Source organism: Tenebrio molitor, chromosome 8 (genome assembly GCF_963966145.1).
Source record: "Tenebrio molitor chromosome 8, icTenMoli1.1, whole genome shotgun sequence".
NCBI classification, from domain to species: Eukaryota; Metazoa; Arthropoda; class Insecta; order Coleoptera; family Tenebrionidae; genus Tenebrio; species Tenebrio molitor.
The window spans coordinates 13,955,188-13,976,568 of NC_091053.1; the positions used below are offsets into that span (position 1 = coordinate 13,955,188).

The following is a 21,381-nucleotide window of genomic DNA, read 5'->3' on the forward strand; positions in this document are numbered from 1 at the left end:
ATCTTTAATTGCAATTTCACTTGCGAAAAATGACAATTATGTTTAGTCTAGATTCAGATTTAGAATTTTACTTTAAATGTTAACCATGAAATAAATGTGTCACCAACTGTCACAAAATTCCCTAAATTACCAAAATTGATTTTATTTGTAAAAAAAACATGTACTTATGTAATATGCAAATTAGAAAAAATAGCATAAAAAATTCGTTTTATAAAACTTATGAGCACTCGTCATTTACAGGCACTCCTGCTTACAGCAGTCGTGCTGCAAATTTGACTCGTGTCTTAAGTTTTATAAAACTCATGTTTTAATATACAGGATTATTCTAAATGATTGTAGTCCAAGTTGGCGTAAAAACCGAATGTAAAATTTATGGTTGCCGCTCCATATAAAAATTTTCAAAATAATGTGAATAAGTGAATACACACCGTTCACACAGAGGAGTTAAACAACTCAGTATTGTTAGATTCAATTGTTAATTTAAAAAGTAATAAATAAAATTCTCATCACCGCACTTTTCACCTAAAAATGACGATGACAGTGACAAAAATTGACAGTTCACAGTGAGGCGGCAAAAATGCCATAACATTAGATAAATTTGAAATATTACAGGTACAGTCGCGATCAATAAATTTTGGACACTAGTGTCGTCGTGCTGTCATACATTCTAAAATGACCTTAATGCTTAAACGTCAATCAATTCAAAGTAGGGTTAGAAACAGATAAATGTCATTTCACATTAAAAGTCAAGACAGTGACGTTGATGTCGCACTTTTTGGCTTCTAATAGTACAGTAGATTGAGCAAATCAAAATTTAGGTACAAGTAGATATGATATATTTTGCAATTATTTTGATTATTTTTTTTGTATTGACATGAAATGAAATTTTCAGATTATAAAGTCAAAATGGAAACTTTGGAATATACCGAGAGTAGCCCAAAATGTGGCTACGGAGAGATTCACGATTGCAAGAGATCTCTTCACGTGACCAAATCACTTTTTTACATGGTGAATCACTCGAAACGTCACCGGTTGCCACTCGAATCATCCAGCTACGAAAGAAACGATTTGGAAAAGTACTACTGCAAGGAATGCAATTTTGAAACCTATCTTGTTGTAATTTTAAAGCAACATCGCAGGGAATATCACAGAAACAACGCTGACTGTGTGGAAGATCAACCAAAAAATGACGCTATAGTAAAAAGCTACATTTGTCAAAAGTGTTTGTTTGAAACATATTCTGTTTTACTGTGGATCAAACACTTGGAAAGTTCATGTTTTAACAGAGAAGAAGAATGTAAGAACGTAGGCACAGTGTCTTGTAGTGATGAAGAGTGGTACCGATGCGAGTGTTGTTCCTTTAAAACAAAAGAGGCAAGAGTTTTGAAAAAACACCAAAGCGCAAGTCACCCATCTCACCGGATGGAAAAATTTCCTTGTTTTCATTGCAACTACAAAGGAAAAACAAAAAATCATTTAAGGGAACACGTAAACTATAAGCATGCCACTCTCGAAGCTGTTAGCTGGTTTCATTGCAACGAATGTCAGTTTATCACGAAACGGAACGACCACTTAAAACGTCATAAGAAAAAGCATCTCTCAGCAGAGGCTGTCGAGTGGTACAGCTGTGACAAATGCAAATTTGAGACGAAACGGAAGGACCACTTACAACGACATGAGAAAACACATCTCTCACCGAAGATCCAGTGGCATAGCTGTGACAAGTGCGAATATAAGACGAAACGAAAATTTGACCTATTGCGACATAAACATAATCAGAATCACGTTCACGTCGTAGCAGAAACCATCCAGTGGTATAGTTGTGATAAATGTGAATATATGGCGACGCGAAAGGAGTACCTAAAACGACATGAGAAAAAACATTTGGCAGCACATGCTGTGCAGTGGTATAGCTGTGATAAATGTAAATTTGAGACGAAACGGAAGGACCACTTACAACTACATGAGAAAACACATCTCTCACCAGAGGAGATCCAGTGGTATAGCTGTGATAAGTGCGAATATAAGTCGAAACGAAAATTCTACCTATTGCGACATAAACATAATCAGAATCACCTTCACGTCGTAGCAGATGCTGGTCATTGGCATAGTTGTGATAAATGCGAATATAAAACAAAAAACACCGACCACTTAAGACTACATAAGCAAAGTCATCTCTCAGCAGAAACCAGAATGTGACGTTTAGTTGGCATTTGTAGATTTCAAAAGGTATTTGCATTTCTCAAACGAAAGAATGAGCGTTATATTCCAAAAAGGCCAAGGTTTTAACTAAAGAAAAAAAATTAAAAATCCACCAACACTATTCTACCTCGAAAATACAACCGACAACGTCGCTAACTTTTGTGTAAGAAATATTTAAATTCCAATAATTATAAAGTTTATTAATATATTGTAAGGCATTTTTGGAATTGGTTGGCCCCGTGCTTCCTGGAGTTTAAAGTGGAGACCCAATACGAGCCAGATGCCTGACCCACCCGCTTCACCCCGTACCTCGCCTTTTTTTGTGTATAGTTTTGTTTATGTTAACGCACCCCGTCGAGGGTGTAAAGGGGTCTAGCTTCAGTCTTTGTGTTATATGTCGATAAGAAAGCACGTCTCATTTATGCTGTATTTGTTTTCATCTTTTGATGGCATTATAATAAATATTACAACTGATATTTTAAATGAGTCTTACAAATCAGAAGTGGGATTACCCCTGACAAAATTCACGTAATGTTTGTGTAAAGTGAAAATGTTAAAAGTGTTGTGTCGAAAATGTGGTCGACATAATGTACGTGTCGGACAATCGAGTGCCGTTATCAAGGTGGTAGTTGTCGTTGATGATAAAACGACGTGCGACTGGATTATCGGTCGTGATTTAAAAAAAAACATTACGAAGAACTTGGCATTCGGTGATAATGTTGGTTACGACGAAGTAGTCGAGGGTGAGGCCTTGTTGACGGGGTTCGAAGGTTGAGTTTCGCACGCTATGGCCACCATAGAGAAGACGGACGCTTCAGGAATGGAGATGGGGTTGAATACTCGAGAACTCATCGCTTGCAGCCCGCGAGCCCGCATCGATACCGCTACTGAGAAGGGAAACTTTACCGAGTCCCATTCTTCGTGCGAAAAGAAAGACTGGCGAGTGGTGACCAGCGAATATGTGTGGACCGTCAAGAACAGGTGTCAGCTTCCTTTGATGGACGAACGGCTCGATCGTCAAGGTACTCTAGGTGGTAATAGGGCGAGTCGTGAGTATAAGTATGTTACAGCCCTCGAGATGTTTCGGGTTTTTATCAGGTGCCGATAGACGAGAACCGTGTTTGTTACATCTGGTTCTCAATATGAATTTTTACGTTTTCGAACATTTGATGAACAATGTACTCGGACCTTTGAGGGGTACAGTAATGTTCCCGTATGTGGATGGTATGATAATTCCGTTGACGACTGTCAAGTAGGGTTTGCAACGGTACGATCAGTTTTAGAGGTACTACGTCAGCATAATTTTCCGTCAAAATTAAGTAAATGAAAGTAAACGAAAATCGAAACGGTCTTTCGAACCGAGGACTGTTGTTAAACAGGTGTGACAATTTGTGGAACTGTCCGGTTATTTTCGAAAATTTGTACGAAATTATAGAAGTATAGTATTGAAACTGCTAACGAGAGTTTAAAGATTTTCAATGACATTGGGAGGTTGAATGACAATCCGTGTTCGAAAAAAAAAAAAAAAGGAAACACAAGTAATGTCGACATGTTTGTGTTTACTCAGAGTTTTGGCTTACATTAGTAAATAAATCACAGTTGTCAAACGGCAGTAGGTATCATTCGTGTGGAATAGAAACTGTGACTGTCGTTAATGCTCTGCAGCATTTTCGAATATATTTGTTGGGTTTGCAATTTGCCGTGATAACTTGCTGCGGCGCCCTGAGAACAACATTTTCTAAAGAGGATTTATTACCGCGAGTTGATAGAGGGTGGCTTCAAGCACAGGAGTTCATTTCAAAATTAAGTAGGTATAGACCAGGGTCACGCATGGACAGGTAGACGCGCTCAGTAGTTACCCTGTCACTGTTGAGATCAACAAGGATGATGTTACTGTCGACTCGATAGCAAAATAGAAGTTAACTACGGTTTGTAAAATTTTAGAATCTGATGTTAGCAGTTCAGCAACAAAGCAGTTCTTTGAAAATGCGTGTCGAGAGGCAATAAAGTTGTCAGAGATTGCCAGTAGAAAGACCGGTATGGGGCGACCCGACGTCAAATAGTTAGATTGTGTAATGATCGGGCAGTGTAAACGCCATAATAAGATTGTTGTTACGATGTTAGCCACGACGACTGTCAGCTGAGAGCAAGCTTTAGGGCTCTCGTGGAAGAGTTACAGAGTGCGCTGAGACTGAAGACAGCATTCGATAAAGGTACTAATTACTCCTGTTCTAGCATTCTGGATATCAGGAAGGGCCGAACGCGGAAGGAGCTAAGAAGGGACGAGTACGGCGAAAGAGACGAGAGGCTCACAATTACCAAGTGGACCGTCTTGTGTTGATGTTGATTACGAGCAAGGTAGCCACAGGGTCGAGTACGAAGTTAAAGGTCTGCGAGAGAAAGGGCTCAATCAAAACACGGTTGTCGCCGCCGATAAAACAAAAGGTTGGGACAACTCTGCAAATGTAAGTCGATACACTTGGTAGATCGCTCGTCGATATCGTTAGTGTAGGTCATCAGACGCTGATACTAAGTTAGTTGAGTTGATGCGTATGACGAATTAAGGTTGGTCATAAGACGTCAAAACAATGAAGGTAGCACCCGAGACCAAGTCGGCCGTCCAACAGAATGAGAAGACTGAATGAAGAATGGGCCGACGCGGTCTTGGTGTTATCCTCAGTGGAGACGTATGACGTAGAGCAGAGTAGGGCCGAGTTGCCCGGGGCCGACACTGCCCGTAGAAAGTGGGGGGCCGAGTTGCCCGGGGCCGACACTGCCCGTAGAAAGTGGGGGGCCGAGTTGCCCGGGGCCGACACTGCCCGTAGAAAGTGTTTGTTATCAAAACTGTTGTATGAAGCTATGTGCTGAGTAAAAGTATGAGTTGGACCCAAGCTGTCCGAAGTGTTGAGGTATGATGAGTTAGACCTAAGCTGTCCGAAATGTTAAGATATGAGGTGTTAGACCTAAGCTGTCAGAAATGTTAAAGTATAAGTTGGACCTAAACTGTCCTAAATGTCGAAGTATGAGTTGGACCCAAGCTGTCCTAAATGTTGAAGTGTGAGTTGGACCTAAGCCGTCCAAAATGTCAAGGTATAATGAGTTAGACCTGAGGTGTCCGAAATATCAAAGTATGAGGTGGACCTAAGTGTCCGAAATATCAAAGTACCTATGAGGTGGACCTAAGTGTCCAAATGTAGTACGAGTTTGGTTGTTACACAAAAAAGATGACTAATCACCGATAACGTGATTGGCTATCTACGAGAGTCCTTCAATTCGGAGTGACCTCTCCTCGGTGTGGCCTAAACTAATGTTTGGTTGGTTCTAGGTAAATGAAGTAACTTCATTCGTCGGTGCGGTCTGAGGACATCCCGCCATCAGGATGGTCGTATGTAAGGCATTTTTGGAATTGGTTGGCCCCGTGCTTCCTGGAGTTTAAAGTGGAGACCCAATACGAGCCAGATGCCTGACCCACCCGCTTCACCCCGTACCTCGCCTTTTTTTGTGTATAGTTTTGTTTATGTTAACGCACCCCGTCGAGGGTGTAAAGGGGTCTAGCTTCAGTCTTTGTGTTATATGTCGATAAGAAAGCACGTCTCATTTATGCTGTATTTGTTTTCATCTTTTGATGGCATTATAATAAATATTACAACTGATATTTTAAATGAGTCTTACAATATCAAAAGTAGTAAACAATTCAGATGAGTATAAGTAAATATGACGTGCTCTCTTATTAACACGAGATTCTAAGCTAACTACTAAAATTCCTTTTCACCCCCAGCACGATGTAACATAAACAAAACGAGGTGATAATGCGGGGTTAGGCGGGTACGTCCTATCGAATGGGACGTTATTATGACACCAACCACTTGAAGCAGGCGCCCTCCGAGTCGACCATCCAGACTAAACAAAGGAGACGTGGGAATCTCGTACATTTGTTTTTTAGTGTTTGCAAGTGTCAGAAAAAAGTGTACTTATGAGAAAAAATCTGTTGGACAGTCGTTTTGGTCGTTGTTGGGTTTTGTAAATAATAGTTAATTTTAGTTGTTTCGTTTTTGTTTGGTTTTGTTCGGTTTAGTTTTAGTGCGTAGTTTAAGTTAGTTTTTAAAATGTTAACCGGTGAAACCCCGTGGGACTTCACGAACGCCACGTCAGCACGCGCGTCCTCGGTGGTACTCGGGGATTCCGACGGCCGGCGACGGGAGCAGGACGAAGTACCGCGCGGAAAAAGGGAGATACGAATCTACCACCTTAGAGTCGAGACCTGTATCAGCTGCTCCCAAGATTAAAACTACTTGTTTTGAGAATCTGTGTTTTACTGGTTTATCGCCCAAATACCGAACTATTGTTAACAAAAATTTAATTGAAAATTAGTTGCCCCCTCTTTCATTGGTTATTGCGCGTTAACCGATTAACAATGTCGTGCAAAATCCGGGTTGACGAAACCTTTCCCGCCGGTGAGGGACATTTTTTTGGAAGAAAGAGACTTCGAATTTGACCGTCTTAGTGAAAACACCTCGTTTCCAAACCATCGTCTCATGTCGTGACACCCACTTAATTGAAATGCCACCGAAGTCCAAAATTTATCGTTGAATTCCACCCATGCCAATCCGTCCATGGTCTCTTGGCGGTCCTCGTTAAAAAGTAAGTCAATTTTGATTTAACGAATTGTGAATCACATGGAAAATCGAACAAAGCTCTTCGCTTAGGTAGGCTTAAGTCAACAAAGACTGACTTAAGTGCCCTGGAGACAAACAGTCGTATTAAGAAAATAATGGCAGATTTTACAATCTACAAAAAACAGTCCCCCCCCCCCAGCTGAGTCATAATTCTCGAGTTCCTGCATAAACATTAGATAATTTTATAATTCTTGAATCATTTCTGTAACACACAGCCGAAGAATAAAGAGTTAGTTGACAGTGCAAGGTTTTCTTTGACTTAAAAATATTTCCCCATAAATGCATTTCACACTTAATAGGTATTATTTTAGCATTCAGTGAGTACCAAATGGAGATCTCAATATTGTCTGAGAAAAATAAAACACTTTAATAACTGCCTCTTGGTTTATTTACAACAAAACTGAAATGAAACCAACAACGAAGTTCATTTGAAGATCAGTCTTCATCGCGTACAGTTTTACAGTTAACCGTATGCTCTAATTTTAATAAAATTAATATATTTTTTAGAATTTGCGTTTATAATACGTCTATAAACGTCAGTTAGTGTGATAAGTCATTTATGGCTTTATAAAAGTACACTGTACTTTAATGAAATTTTTATCAATATTTCAGTGTATTACACCAAAAAACTTCCAATATTAATGTTCAAACTCTACTTTTTAACATCTGTTGCCGATGTAGTTGCATCCGTTACCTTGAACTACGAATTAATACGAAATTCCCTAGAATTTGAATTTTTTTTTAAATTTAAAAATTAAAACAAGGGTGCAAATTCTAAAAAATAACAAAAAACTGGTTTTATAAGGGTATTGGCACACTCGTCCCATAGAAAACTCCCCTACGGGTCGTTTTCTACACCTAAATTTCGTGCGCCAAATCAACCCTTATAAAACTCGTTCTTTAATATACATACTATAATAAATTAGTATATTTTTAGAATTTGCGTCTCTAATAGGAATAGGTCGATTATTGTATTCAATTTGGAGTCGTTTATGGCTATCTATTAAAGCACTCGTGGTTTAATAGATCTCTAAGAATTTTTTTATCAATATTTCAGTGTATTGTCATTTACACCAAAAAACTTTCAATATTAATGTTCAAACTCTACTTTTTAACATCTGTTGCAGATGTTGTTGCATCCGTTACCTTGAATTACCAATTAATACGAAATTCCCTATATGTAATTTGAAATTTTAATTTTTTTATTTAAAAATTAAAACAAGGGTGCAAATTCTAAAAAAATAATATTAAAAAAAACTCGTTTTATAAGGGCATTGGCGCACTCGTCCCTACGGGTCGTTTTCTACACCTGGGACTCGTGCGCCAAATCAACCTTTATAAAACTCGTTCTTTAATATACCGAGTGACTATAACTGATTGAAAGAAAATAGTGGATTGGCAACACTGATGCAGTTGGTAGTGCAAGTCTTCTCGTGCATCATCTGTCAGTCATTTCTACTTAGGTTAGGTTAAGTCACGAAATACATTGTCGATTTAGATTTTTTTGACGTTTGTTTCAATTTTAAAAATTACGTGTGTCATGCCAACAATGATGCCAACTAAAGATTTCAAATCTGTTACCAACATAAAATAATTTTCAATCACTTATAATCACTCGGTACTATGCCGGCCAAAAAATGTTGGCCGTCATTATCTGTCAATTCAAAAAAAAAATTGTAATCCGTACTGTACAAACATGTCATCTTAAATGTTAGATTTAAATTCAATAATTGTATTGTAAGGATCATAGCCTCCAGCTATATCTAACCGGTCGGGCCAGGTAGCCACCCACCCCTACCAGAGACGACTGGCGGGTAGTTCTTAGTCTTGACCAGAAGCTTGTAAACTCTGAGAGAATAAACAGCAGCCCTAACCTTTGTGTTTAAATCAAAAACCGTCCAGATCATGGAGGTAGTATTGACAGGAGGGAGCACTATTTGAAAAAAGCGGAAATACCGCGTAAATGCGCACTGCCATAAAGTGGTACTAAATGCAGAGCGCACCATGTGCCTTTCCAGTGGCGTTGTAAAATTGGTATTTTTCACTCTCTTTGCAATTCTTCCGAATTACAAAAAGTTCAACAATAACAACAAAAACAATAAAACAACACCCAAACACGGAGAAAATTCATACCAAAACCACTCACACGTAAAGCCGAAAGTAAAATAACTGAAATGCCCAAATTCCCTAAATTACTCTTGTTGAACACGCCACTGAAAAGATTCGAGCAGTGGGCCAACAGTGTCATTAACGCTGGCGGCTAGTTTGAGAAGAGTCATAAAGTGGTATGTACTAGAGAGTGGCCGACTGGTACCGCCTCTAAAGCATTGACGGTATAGGGAATGCTCCCTCCTGTTAATACTACCTCCATGGTCCAGATTAACAGGCATTCTGTAGATCAAACAAGTGATCCTACAGAATCAAACACGTACTTTATTGTCATGATTACCGTCTTGATTATGAACGTTATTTTTTGGGTGGTAAATTTCAAAACTCAAAATTATTTTGTCATTTCTACTACACAGAACGTTTACCTCAGGTTATCTATATACGATTGCTCTAATTTTGTTCATTCATGTCGGATTTTTGGAATATCTGAGCTTCAAACAGTTTAAATTGATTGTCAAAATGACAAGAATCGAAAGTGGGGTTACGATTCCTAAAGGTTTATTTACACTTTACTTGAATGTCAAGAAAATGACGGCCAAAATTTTTTGGCCGCCATAGTACTACATACCAACAAACGTCAAAAAAATCTAATTTTTCTTTCCAACGCCATTGTACTTCGTGACATAACCTAACCTAAATAGAAATGATTGACAGATGATGCACGAGAAGATTTGCACTACCAACTGCATCAGTGTTGCCAATCCACTATTTTGCTTCAATCATTTATAGTCACTCGGTATTTCAACAGTGTCCCTATCAAATTAGAGTTACGTTTTGTAAGGCTTTTTGTTTTCGAACTACAGGGTCATTATAAATGATTGTCCCATCGCAGTTGGCGTTGAAAACCCACACAAATTTGGGATGTGCCGCTAGCTTCGCAACGTCAGACAACACCACCGAAAATCAAGGCCTGATGACGTGAAGTATGAGTCATCACGAGTAGTCATGATGTCGTTTAGCGCATATAGGCAAGGCAGACTGAGCGGGTTAGTTCAAATCATCGAACAAACGCCAAACTTGAAAAATAGTTTATTACTTCATATATTGATTAAACATAATAACAATTAAGGTGTTGACCGAAAAAGGGCCCATAAGCAAAATTATGGTCAAGAATAAAAGAACGCATCACTTGTATTTTAGGCTAGTGTTAAGAACGGTGTTTGCAACAAATTTTTATTGAGATAGTCCATACATTAAGTAGGTTTGACTCTTTTACATTGAGGCATATTTTTTCTTACAATAACATCATTTTTGTTTCGAACATAATTATTTAAAAGAGTATTTACACTACAACTTACTATATGCTTAAATATTAGAGTTTTATTATGTTTAGAACATTGATGTCCAAGAAAAATATCCTGATTTTCCAAAATGGGTAAACCCAGCTTTGCTATTACGTTCTTATGCTGGTTTAAAGCCAAAAAATCTTTTTCATATTCCCCCGATATTAATTTTGTTACAATAATATAAATTATTGAAAAGCAGCGTACTACATCGTAACTGGGATATTGTAAACCCCCTCTATTTTTGGCAGTAATGAAAGACGTTGGTATTTCATTACTTTCCTCAAAAACAAGATCATCTTTCTTAGAAACGAAAAACGTTTCACAGTACTGACATTTTATTTTTTTATTGCATGCAAATGAACAATAACCAGCTATGAACGTTATTATTGGCCACATATGTATGGATTCAATATCATCATCATCAACTGTTATTTCAACAATTTTTGGCGGCAAATCAAAATCAATGTCGTAGTCGAGGACATCAGAGTCTGGAATATTTAGTACATCAGCAATTATTTCTTTCAACTTTCCAGGGTCTAAATTTATGGAACCGTAAATCGAAGACTTTAAAATTAAAGGCAACACGCTCTGCATTCGGAGTTTTGCTTCTGATTCAAATATTTGCCTCAGAGACACATGATATTGAGCTCCTGCCAACTGCCTGTATTTTCCAAAGCGGTCTTCCAAATTGTCGGTCTGAATTTTACCCGGAAGAAAATAAGCATTTCCCTTTTCTCTAATCCAATAATCAGAAAATTTTATTAAACCCTCTGTGGTAAATTTGAGAGCGCAGAAGGTTTCTGACGTTAATTTACCACGATTTTTAGCAGGCAATATTAAACTATTCCAACTCTGCAACCAACTTAAAAAAGTGTTCAAAAATTCTAAAATATTGTGTGAGTCAGCAGTAATCGGTTCTTGAAAAGGATTCCGGAGCCTTACGCCTTTAAATGGGGTTTTAACATTTACAATATCCCACCATTTACATATAATTTCTATAAAAGCACTTGTATCCTTCCAAGATGTAAAATTTTTTTTTGGCCCTAATTCTGATAATGCCGCCACATTATTAGAGTTAAAAACTTTCAACGCTAATTTGACATTTTGTCGCTCGATGGATGTTGGATAGAGTGCTTTAAGGGTTAAACCAAATCCATATTTTATGAGGCTGTTTTTTTCAAGTGCATGCATCTCTTTCAGAGCACTAAAAGATGCAATTAATTGTTGAGTGTGATCTGCAAAATCAGGACAAATCATTTCTTGATTTTTCTCATTGATCCAATTATTTCTTATGCACTTAATAATGTGAACTGAATCAAACCAAAAAAACATGGGTTTAGTGCTGTCGTTTGGATGCGGATATACATTTATAAGTTGAGGAGGATCAGAAAACAAAGACATACATTTCCTGTTTATAGAATGATTATCAGTTACTACTCCCATCACTTCAAAGCCAATATTTTCTAAACCTATGATAATTGCTTTCAAAAATGAATGTAAAATGTTTGCATTAATTTTTCTTACAGGTAAAATGTGGACAACGTCTTTATATAGAGATTTCAGACTATTAATCATAAAGACAAATGCGCTTGAAGCATTTTCTGTACCATCAAAAGCAGCTCCAACAATTTCGCCCCCTTTATAGTCTAAGTCAGGTTTTAGATGAACTTCATCCATAAGCAAAATTACACTTTTATCTTCTGCATTCAAAATATTAAATTTGGAAGTGATATATCGCAACAAATTGTTTTGTTCAATAACAGGATTAGTTTGCAAAGTGTTTGTATATGACTTGATAACAGAACGACAAGGAAGTCGCAAGTAATCAGAATTTCTAAAAAAATTATATGCATGAGGAGAAATTGAGCGAAATAAACTACAAAACACTAAAAAATCCGCTGAATAACGCGTTTGATTTTTGCATATGTTTAGAAAAGAAATTTGCTGCTTAAAAAAGTTAATATTGCTTTCATCATGTGGTAAATGTTCTCTCAATAGATCTAAGTACGTCAAAATAATTAAAATTAGTTCCTGCGCTGAGCTTTTCTGACTAAATTCTTTGTTGAAAAATTGTTCATGACAACTTTCAATTAAATTATCAATTTCATTTAAATTATTTACCTTCTTGGGAATGCTTTTTCCACGAACAAACTTAATTTGTACATTATTGTGGTAAACAAGAACATTCAAATCGCTGGTTATTTTTACACAACATACTATTGTAGGATTAGGATCATCTTTAAGTAAAAGTATAACAGTACATGACTCTTTTACAATTACCGACCAACCTAATTTGACCGCATGATTTTTCAGCTTCATTTTTAATTCATTAAAACATTGGAAAGATTTCGCTTGCTCATAATTTATATGTGTTTCCAAGCTTGCAGCAATAGCATTGCTGAGATTTTCAGAATCTAAACGAGCCCTTTTCGTACTGGGAGCCTCTCTTCGAGGCGGGTCGTTCTGCACAGCCGATGATGATGGGCTATTGAGGACGTGAACAGGCACAGCACCTAAAGATTTTTTTATTTAAACTAAATACTTATATAACACTAAAAAAATACCAGGTGCAGGTCGAGGATATTTAAGGGGAGCCTTCAAAATCGTTCCTGTTTTTTCGTCATGCATGGTTGTGAACCGAAGAATGTCCTGCTCATGAAAATGCAGTTCACACACCTGTAAGTGTGTATTTAACTCACGATATGTTACACAAAAAAATTTGTTCTTACCTTTGAAGATGCAGTTGGGACAAAACTTTTACCATTTTCTCCTTGCCTTTTAATCGCTTGCACCCATCGGGCCTTCAGGTCTTTGTGTTTTGGAAAATTAAAGAGGCTAACTTTAGGGCCGCCAGGGTAATTTCCCCTACAGTTGGGCGCACAACACCGAAACGGCATGATATATGAAGATATAAATCACATATAAGTGAAGATGAACTTTATTAAATCACCGCTTGGGTTTAAAATCACCACGAGATCACCGTTTTGCTCATTTGCTTTGCCAGCTTTACTCAATGTTCTGCGCACGCTGTTATGACTACTTGTGCTGACGTCACAGACTGCCTTCTTTTTCGCCATCTGGCCTTATTTCTCGGTGGTGTTGCGTCAGACAAACTAGTAGACAAATTTACACTACCGCCAGCAGCGCTACCTATCGGCGATGCTAGTCTCACTCATGTTATAAAGCTTGCGGTACATTCAACTACATAGATAACTCTTCAACTACGTCACCAATGCCTACTGCGATGAGACAGTCATTTATAATGACCCCGTATTTGTTGCCATTATTCCTGGAGTCGAAGGAGTGATCCATTAATACCCAGCTGCCAAAGCCATCTGTGTTATCCCGTTACTTACCCCGTTCCCTTTAAGTTACGTCATGTTAGGTTAGGATGTGCCAGTGTAGGTTTTATTTATGTTTAGTTATTGTCTACATGTTCCGCACTTGAAAGTATTTCTTTAGAATTGTAACTACAGCTACAGTGCATTCACTTTTGTTTTAGACCAGAGTAGGCTATGAAAATTTGGCGAGTTGTATGGTAAGACTGTGGCTGAATGACAATAGGTATACATCATGTATAACATTTGAGGTTACACTTTCTTGTCAAAATTCATGACCATGTAGCCTAGCATTATCATTTTCCAATTAACTACATAGTTTCGAGGACTCAATGATGTGTGTATTTAGTGATAAATGTAAATATTGAACAAATTTAAAACTAATTTACCTTAAATACTTAATAATAATGTCAAATTTGACACTGGCAGTTCGAACAATTTTGATTTTGTTATTTTGACATAGCCCCGATACCAACATTTAAAAAAATTAAAATAGCCTACTCTGGTCTAAAACAAAAATTAATGTATTATACTCCATTCTTTATCTTGGTGAGTGGTCGATGCGATCAAGCAAGCTATGGGTAGCTTTGTAAGTTTTACTTTTTCTACCAAATTTGTGTGTCGTGTAAATCAGATATTAACTGTCATCGCTGTCATTCGAATTCAGAATCTTCGTCAAGCACTCATCTCCAAATCTGACAATCTTATGTCGCAAAATGTAAATATATTAAGCCGTACACATCGATTCTTAAATTTAACCGTTCCCGATATGAAAATTATCGGCGTCCGTCGTCGGTCAATCCGACCGTTCGTCGACCGAACATTATTCCCGTCCCGTGCCGGGCAATATTGCAAAGAAGTTTGGGTGTGAGAAATTAACCGAATTCTTAAACCATAAACCGAACCAAATTTGATCGGAAAGTGTGTGGGCGGTCTAGAACATTTTGAAATTCCCAAGCAAGTTATTAAAATTTTAGAAAACGATGCGATATGAAGATGACACGTTTGAGGTTATGTGTCTCTTTTCTCCCTCCACGGTGGTCTCGGTCCATATGAATCATGAGCAATTTAACCAGGAAAATAATAAATATAAAGACTTTGCGGCGTCTCTGTAAGTACATTATTGAATATTTGAATATTTTTCAACAACTACCAACGCACTTTTCCATTGGAACTTTCAAAAATCCCTAAATTCAACTTGACGGCTGAAAATTTCTCAAAGACCACTCACCAAGATAAAGAATGGAGTATATATGTTAATTGTTTACGTAAGAGCGACTATAGTCTACTTATAAAGGGGCGACATTTTTTTATTTGGATTTGGAGTTAGTTCTTGATTAAAGTTTGTTCAGTCCGAACGTCTCTGCTTTTTTTCATTTTTAATTCGTCTTACAGTTTAGTGGGACGAGTTTTTAGGTATACTCCGTACGGTGATAGATTGTACGTTTTTAAATTCTAGTTCCAAAACATAAAGCAGTGAAAAATACTAAACTCTCCATCTCAATTGTTTCACGTTATGTAGACAACCGTTGTATCCCTGCAGATTAATTCCCGCCACACTACTCTCTGGGTCTGTCTTCTGTCAAAAAACGTACAATCTATCAGAGTACGGAATATATATGTATGCATATGTAGATACAATGATTGACAATAAAAGTAAAAAAACCAAACCTATATACTGTGCTGCCCGCCAGTGTAATAACACAGTGTTTTTCTTTTGCTTTTCTCCTTTTGTCAATTGTGTTTCACAATTTCTCAATTGATTTTCCCATTTATTTTGCTAGTAAAGGATGATTTGTAGAACAAATTCCTTTTTTGTCAAATGTAATTCATTATTTGTCAATTGACTTTCCCATTGTGACAATGAAAATCAATTAAATTAATAAGAAAAGCATTTTGTATAAAGTGAAAGTGATTTGAGAAAAGGGGAATTTCATTTGATACGAGTATATCATTTTGACATTTAAAAAATTGGAAAATCATTTGACAAATCGTGAAACACAATTGACAAAAGGAGAAAAGCAAAAGAAAAACACTGTAATACAATCACAAGTATACTTCGTCCAGCGAGAGATTGGGAGATTTTAAATTCTAGACTTGTATCCCAACACTACAATATGCACTAGAATACATTAATTAGAGCATAATTTCAGGGCAAAAATGTTACTGATTGAAGGATATATTTCAAGTTTTACGTGCGCTAGGCACTACTTTCTCTACGTAGAATTTTGTGATTTTTATGTCAACCAATCTCTCGCTGGACAAACTATAAAGTCCGTCTAAAGATAAGTGAATTTTATGGTTTTAACGCCTAAAGTACTTTATGAGGAACTTAGCAGGGGATGTCGTAAAAGTGGGTATAACCAAATCTGCAGCTGCAGCAGAACCGTATTTCAAATTTCCCTTGCCATTAGGTTGGATCCGGGATACAGGTAGCAATCTTTGTTATTATTCCATTTCAATTTGTACTTTCAAAGTGTTCGGAGTGTTGGAGTGTTTAGCGTTTTGTAAAGTATTAATAATGTGGAGGCCGTGGGTTTCTGAAGAAAATTCCTCAGCTGAAATTAATGAAGAACATGCCGAAAACGAAGGTGTAGAAGAGAGACATGAAATTAATGAAGAACATGCCGATATCGAAGGTGTAGAAGAGAGAAATGAAGCGCATTCGGATCAAGAACATACTACGGAAAAAAATAAAAAATCGTTTTTAACCGTGGATGCAAAAGAAATTATTTTAAATGTATACAATACATTAAAAGAAGACAATGTAACTTCGTCATTTGGATTAATCAACGAAGTTTCTCGAATAACAAAAACACCCTATACACGTGTGTGGAGAATTGTCACACGTGGTATTTCGGAAAGAAAAATCAGAAGAGATATTGGAATTCCCAAGAAATTAAACGAGTATCAGCATGCCCACTTATTAAGAAGAATAATTTATGATCTTTATAGTGAAAATCGTGTGCCTACGCTGAAAATACTCCAACAAAAACTCAGTGAAACTGCAAATATTTGTGTGTGCATAGAGACTCTAAGAAATTTTTTAATGGGTATTGGTTTTGACCACAAAACTATAAATAAAAGAAGCGTATTAATGGAAACCCGCGCCATAAGCGAATGGCGTTGCAGATATTTAACCGAAATAAAAAAAACGACGTGACGAAGGTAAATCATTAATTTATTTAGATGAAACATGGTTTCATTCGTACGACACCGTTAAGAAAGGTTGGTTGGACAAATCAAAAAAATGTGTCCTAGATGTACCTGTAGGAAAAGGACAACGGATTATTATTCTGCATGCCGGATCGCGAAATGGATGGATAAACAACGGCTTACTATTAAGTGCCAAAAAAATTAAACATTCTTCATTAGATTATCATGACGATATGTGCAGCGAAATTTTTATGGAGTGGTTCCGAAGAAAATTACTACCCAACTTACCGGCAAATAGTGTCATCGTAATGGACAACGCCAGCTATCACTCAGTCCAAAAATTTAAAATTCCAAATACAGGCAGTAGAAAAATAGAAATAATGGAATTTTTGGAGAAAAATGATTTATATTTCGAAGAAAGTTATACAAAAAAAGAACTTCTGGAAGTTTTAAAAACGAAAACATTTGCGAAACAATATGAAGCCGATGAAGAAGCAACTAATTGGGGTCATGAGGTACTTCGTCTTCCACCGTACCATTGCATTTTCAATCCGATCGAGATGATATGGGCACAACTAAAAGCCAATTTAAGAAGGAACAATAGAAATCCTAAATTTAGTGAACAAACAATCGATTTAATAAAAGAAGAAGTTTCAAAAATCGACGACACAAAATGGGCTAACTGTGAACGGCATGTGGTAGAAATTGAAGATGGTTATCGTGCAAAACAAGTTAAAGAACTAATAATTAATTTAGGTGACGATAGTGACAGCAGTGATGATGATGGTCTGTGCGATAGTGATTGCGAACACGATTAATTTAGTCTTGTCTAATTGTTGAATTTATAAAAACAATTATTGTATAAAAATAAAAGAACTTAGGAGTGGATTTGTTTCAGTCTTGGTTGTTTCATTTTAAAAGCGAATACGGACCTGGAATTCAAAGACCGGCACCCATTTCAAGATTTACGACAGGGTAGGTAAATAATCTGTTGTGATGGATTTGCGGTGAACAGCCCTAAAACTTAATGTGACAATTGCATCATAAAATTCACTTATCTTTAGACGGACTATACCTACAGTTTCTTTACATTTCCAAGTGGTATATCAAGATAAGATTTAACAACGTATTTGTTACAAAGCGCAACGGCTTTGGTATTGTAACGGTCCGAATAGGTTCGATAAATTAAGAATTTTAGTTTTAAAATAATTGCAACGAAATATTTTAAATACCGTTCATTTGCGACGGAAATGCTGGCCAGTTGTAAATTTTATTGAAGCCGTGTCGGCACCACATTCCTCAAGTGAAATCTGCCGACCTTTCTTTGAAAATGCAGGTACACGTCCTGTCCGAACACAACACAAAGATAACAGTTTTTATGGGAAAAGAAACATTGCAAAATTTACTCGTCGACAATTTGGGTGGTCCAGTTAAAATCAGGGGATAATTGAATTAATAAATTTGATGTTAGCAGGTTTCAAATTGAGAGAACCACAAAATTAATGTTCATTGGGTTAATAATTTACCTTTTTTAGCATTCTCAAATTTGTGGCATATTTGTAATTAAAGGGCGAGAATTGCAAATTAGAAACAGAGCGCTTTATCGTAGAAAATAACTAGAATCGTTTGCACTTTTAGTTAGAAAAGTAACAAAGTAAAATAGGAAAGGAGTCGGTAGAAAAAACAGAGACAACAGGTTAACGGTAAAGCCAGGTAGTCGTAGAAATCAGATGTGTGTGTGAGAGAGAGAGAATGAAAATTACGAAGTAATTATTAATTAGAACTGTTTTGGGGAATCAAACCAATGTAGAGCAAATTTTAGAAGTAGCAGGTCAATGCATGATATAACACTTGCGTAACAGCGTTTCAAGCCCAATTTAGGTTTCCTTTTAATTATGTTTGTTTCATTTTAATTATGTTTGTTTCATTTTAAATTATGTTTGTTTGATTTTAATTATGTTTGTTTCATTTTAATTATGTTTGTTTCATTTTAAATTATGTTTGTTTTATTTTAATTATGTTGGTTTCATTTTAAATTATGTTTGTTTCATTTTGATTATGTTTGTTTCATTTTAAATTATGTTTGTTTCATTTTAATTATGTTTGTTTCATTTTAAATTATGTTTATTTCATTTAATTCTGTCGAATTCTTGTTGCTGATTTTTATTATTGTATAGAGCCAGTAATTCAGTGTTCGTGTTAATACGGCTTGTCCCAATTTTAGATTGTGTTTGTTTCTTGATGCTGATTTTTATTATTGTATAGAGTCAGTAATTTAGTGTTCTTTTTCAGGCTTCTAATTCAAGAACAAATTTGTAAATTTGGTCTGGTCCTAACAAAAGTCTAAATTTAAACATTTAAAATAGTGGTGGAAAAACGGAAACTGTAATTTCAAAAGTTCTAGAGATTTCGAAAAGGCGTCGCGATCGGCGTAAAGTAGAACCGAGCTGATTGGTCACTTTGGTCAAGTAGGGGTTGCGAAAGTGGGGTGCGCCAGAAATGATAAAACCGATTGCGGGACGGGAAACAGGGCTTTTTTGATTCACTCGGGGTTTGATCTCCAAAGTAGCCGGAGGTACGTTCAGTACTTCCAGCAGCCATTTTGTGACCACGTTCTTTACATTCACCAGGTAAATTATTTCCCTAATTCTTGTACATTATTTGTAGTCGCGATTTAATTAGTCAAGCAGCATTTAGTACTTTATCGTTCTAAAGTAAAGATTATATTATTTGCTTTGAGCTTTTGATGGCCACGTGACTCTTTAGAATCTTATATTAATTTCTTTATCGCGAAGTATGTGATCTTCTTGCATTTACCGATTGGGGAAACGTGCTCTTGTCAAAGGGAACCAGTATGCAATTATTATAAAACATTTCCATTCATTATTTATGTCTTGGATTCTTGAGATCGGGAAGCTACCGCCAGTGTCCGTCGCACTCAATAAGCTGTGGTCCGGCGTAAGAGCACAAAATTAGCCGCGTCACCCCCAAGGGGGCCAGCGACCAAACTAGGCCAGCTGACACGTGAAGAGAGGTACCCTTTGGCCCTGTTAGAACCTTTTTTCCCTTTTATTTTCGACCACCGGAGTAGACCGGGGTGATCTATGAGATTCCAGGGCATCGCGTCGGGTTCAATTTAATTGGGGTAATTGAAATCTAAATCGGATCACATAGTTCGCATCTCAAACTTCCATAATGCTGTTCGCGCCAGAAACTTCTGTATTTGCCCAGCGTAGTCATTTATTCATGAGTCAGGTCTTAATTCGAGAGCCGCGAGTCAAATCTCGTTAGGTAAAATTTCCACCAACTTCTGTTATCAAATTCATTTATTTATTTCTATAATTTGTTGGGACCAAACGCCACCACACTCGATTATTTGTTAAATAAAATTTAAGTGAAGTGTGCTCAATCGTTTTAATTCTATTTTTTGAAAAACCTCCGAAGGTACGGCCTCTCGTTAGAACCTAATTAAACAAAATAAAAATAAAACACAACGTAGGATCCATAAACATTTCTTTTCTCATTATTTTTGTTTCGTATTTTTCCGCAAAATTTCATCCGAGGGAATGCGGCAACCAACAATACATCAAATGAGGGAGAAAAAAAAAATCATCGAGGAAAAGTCAAGGAAGTCGAAAGGTTACAGTATCTTGCACAAATTTTCTAAAACAGATAATGGAAAATGAAATAATGTTTAAAAACATGATTTATGCAAATTCACTGCCTAAGTTCAATAAAACACTTCATTATAACTCACCTTCCTGCACTCAATACATTTGTTTAATACACATATTTTTCTTTGCTTTATAGATTCAAAACATGGGCCCTCGCTTGTAGTCGAAGAGATTTAGCTAATAATATGTTAATCCTGAGAGAACTATAGACTTTGTGCTACACAATTTGATAATGAGATGTTTGCAAATTCGCAAAAAATTCGACTACGCTTTGATGCAACGTCAAGAAAACAACTTGCAGATACTTTATCAGCTTTCAGTCAGACTGAAGTAACTCTACAGCCTTCTGCTAAGAAACCGTCCACAATAACGTCTTCAATATTTGCCGAAGAAGTCCGTGCCATTCCTTCCACTCCTAAATGAATACATCTGGACATCCCTGCAAGTTCTTCCGACGTAAGCCATCCTTCCCATGGCTCAAGTGCGTCTCAAACGAGACTTTTTTCTGCTAGTACACCACGAAAATGGCGATGACGTAAGGCACTGCAAAAGGAATTTCCCTAACCCTAATATTGATGAATCTGGTCAATTAGTAGATGCAGGGTGTCGCAAAATTAACGTATTCCAAGTCGGGGGTTTTGTAGGGAAAAATCTCAGGAATCTCGAAAAAATAAAATGAAAAACAAATGGGGGGGGGGGCTCTTTACAAAGATACACAACTCACACCCCAGAGGAAACTGACTTGTGCCGACAGCAATAACATTACTGGAAAAACTGATTCTTTTTTATTATTTGCTTTTTTAATCGATTTAGAAGCATATCAAATCCATCAATCCCGTTAGTCAAGTGCGGAAAAACTAGGGAAGAACAGAATGAATGA

The 21,381-nt window shown here is 36.8% G+C and overlaps 1 protein-coding gene across 3 annotated transcripts in view; it reads left to right on the forward strand.

Moving 5' to 3' along the window:
• The window catches only part of LOC138137311 (zinc finger protein draculin-like), a 29,969-nt gene extending 9,492 nt beyond the window's left edge, over window positions 1-20,477 (forward strand). For 2 of the 3 annotated variants that reach the window (XM_069056623.1, XM_069056621.1), the window contains one exon: window positions 893-20,477. The gene's annotated coding sequence lies outside the window, so the exon portion shown is untranslated. The remainder of the gene's footprint in view (window positions 1-892) is intronic. The other variant, XM_069056622.1, reaches the window with a different exon arrangement.
• The last annotated feature ends 904 nt before the right edge of the window (window positions 20,478-21,381 follow it).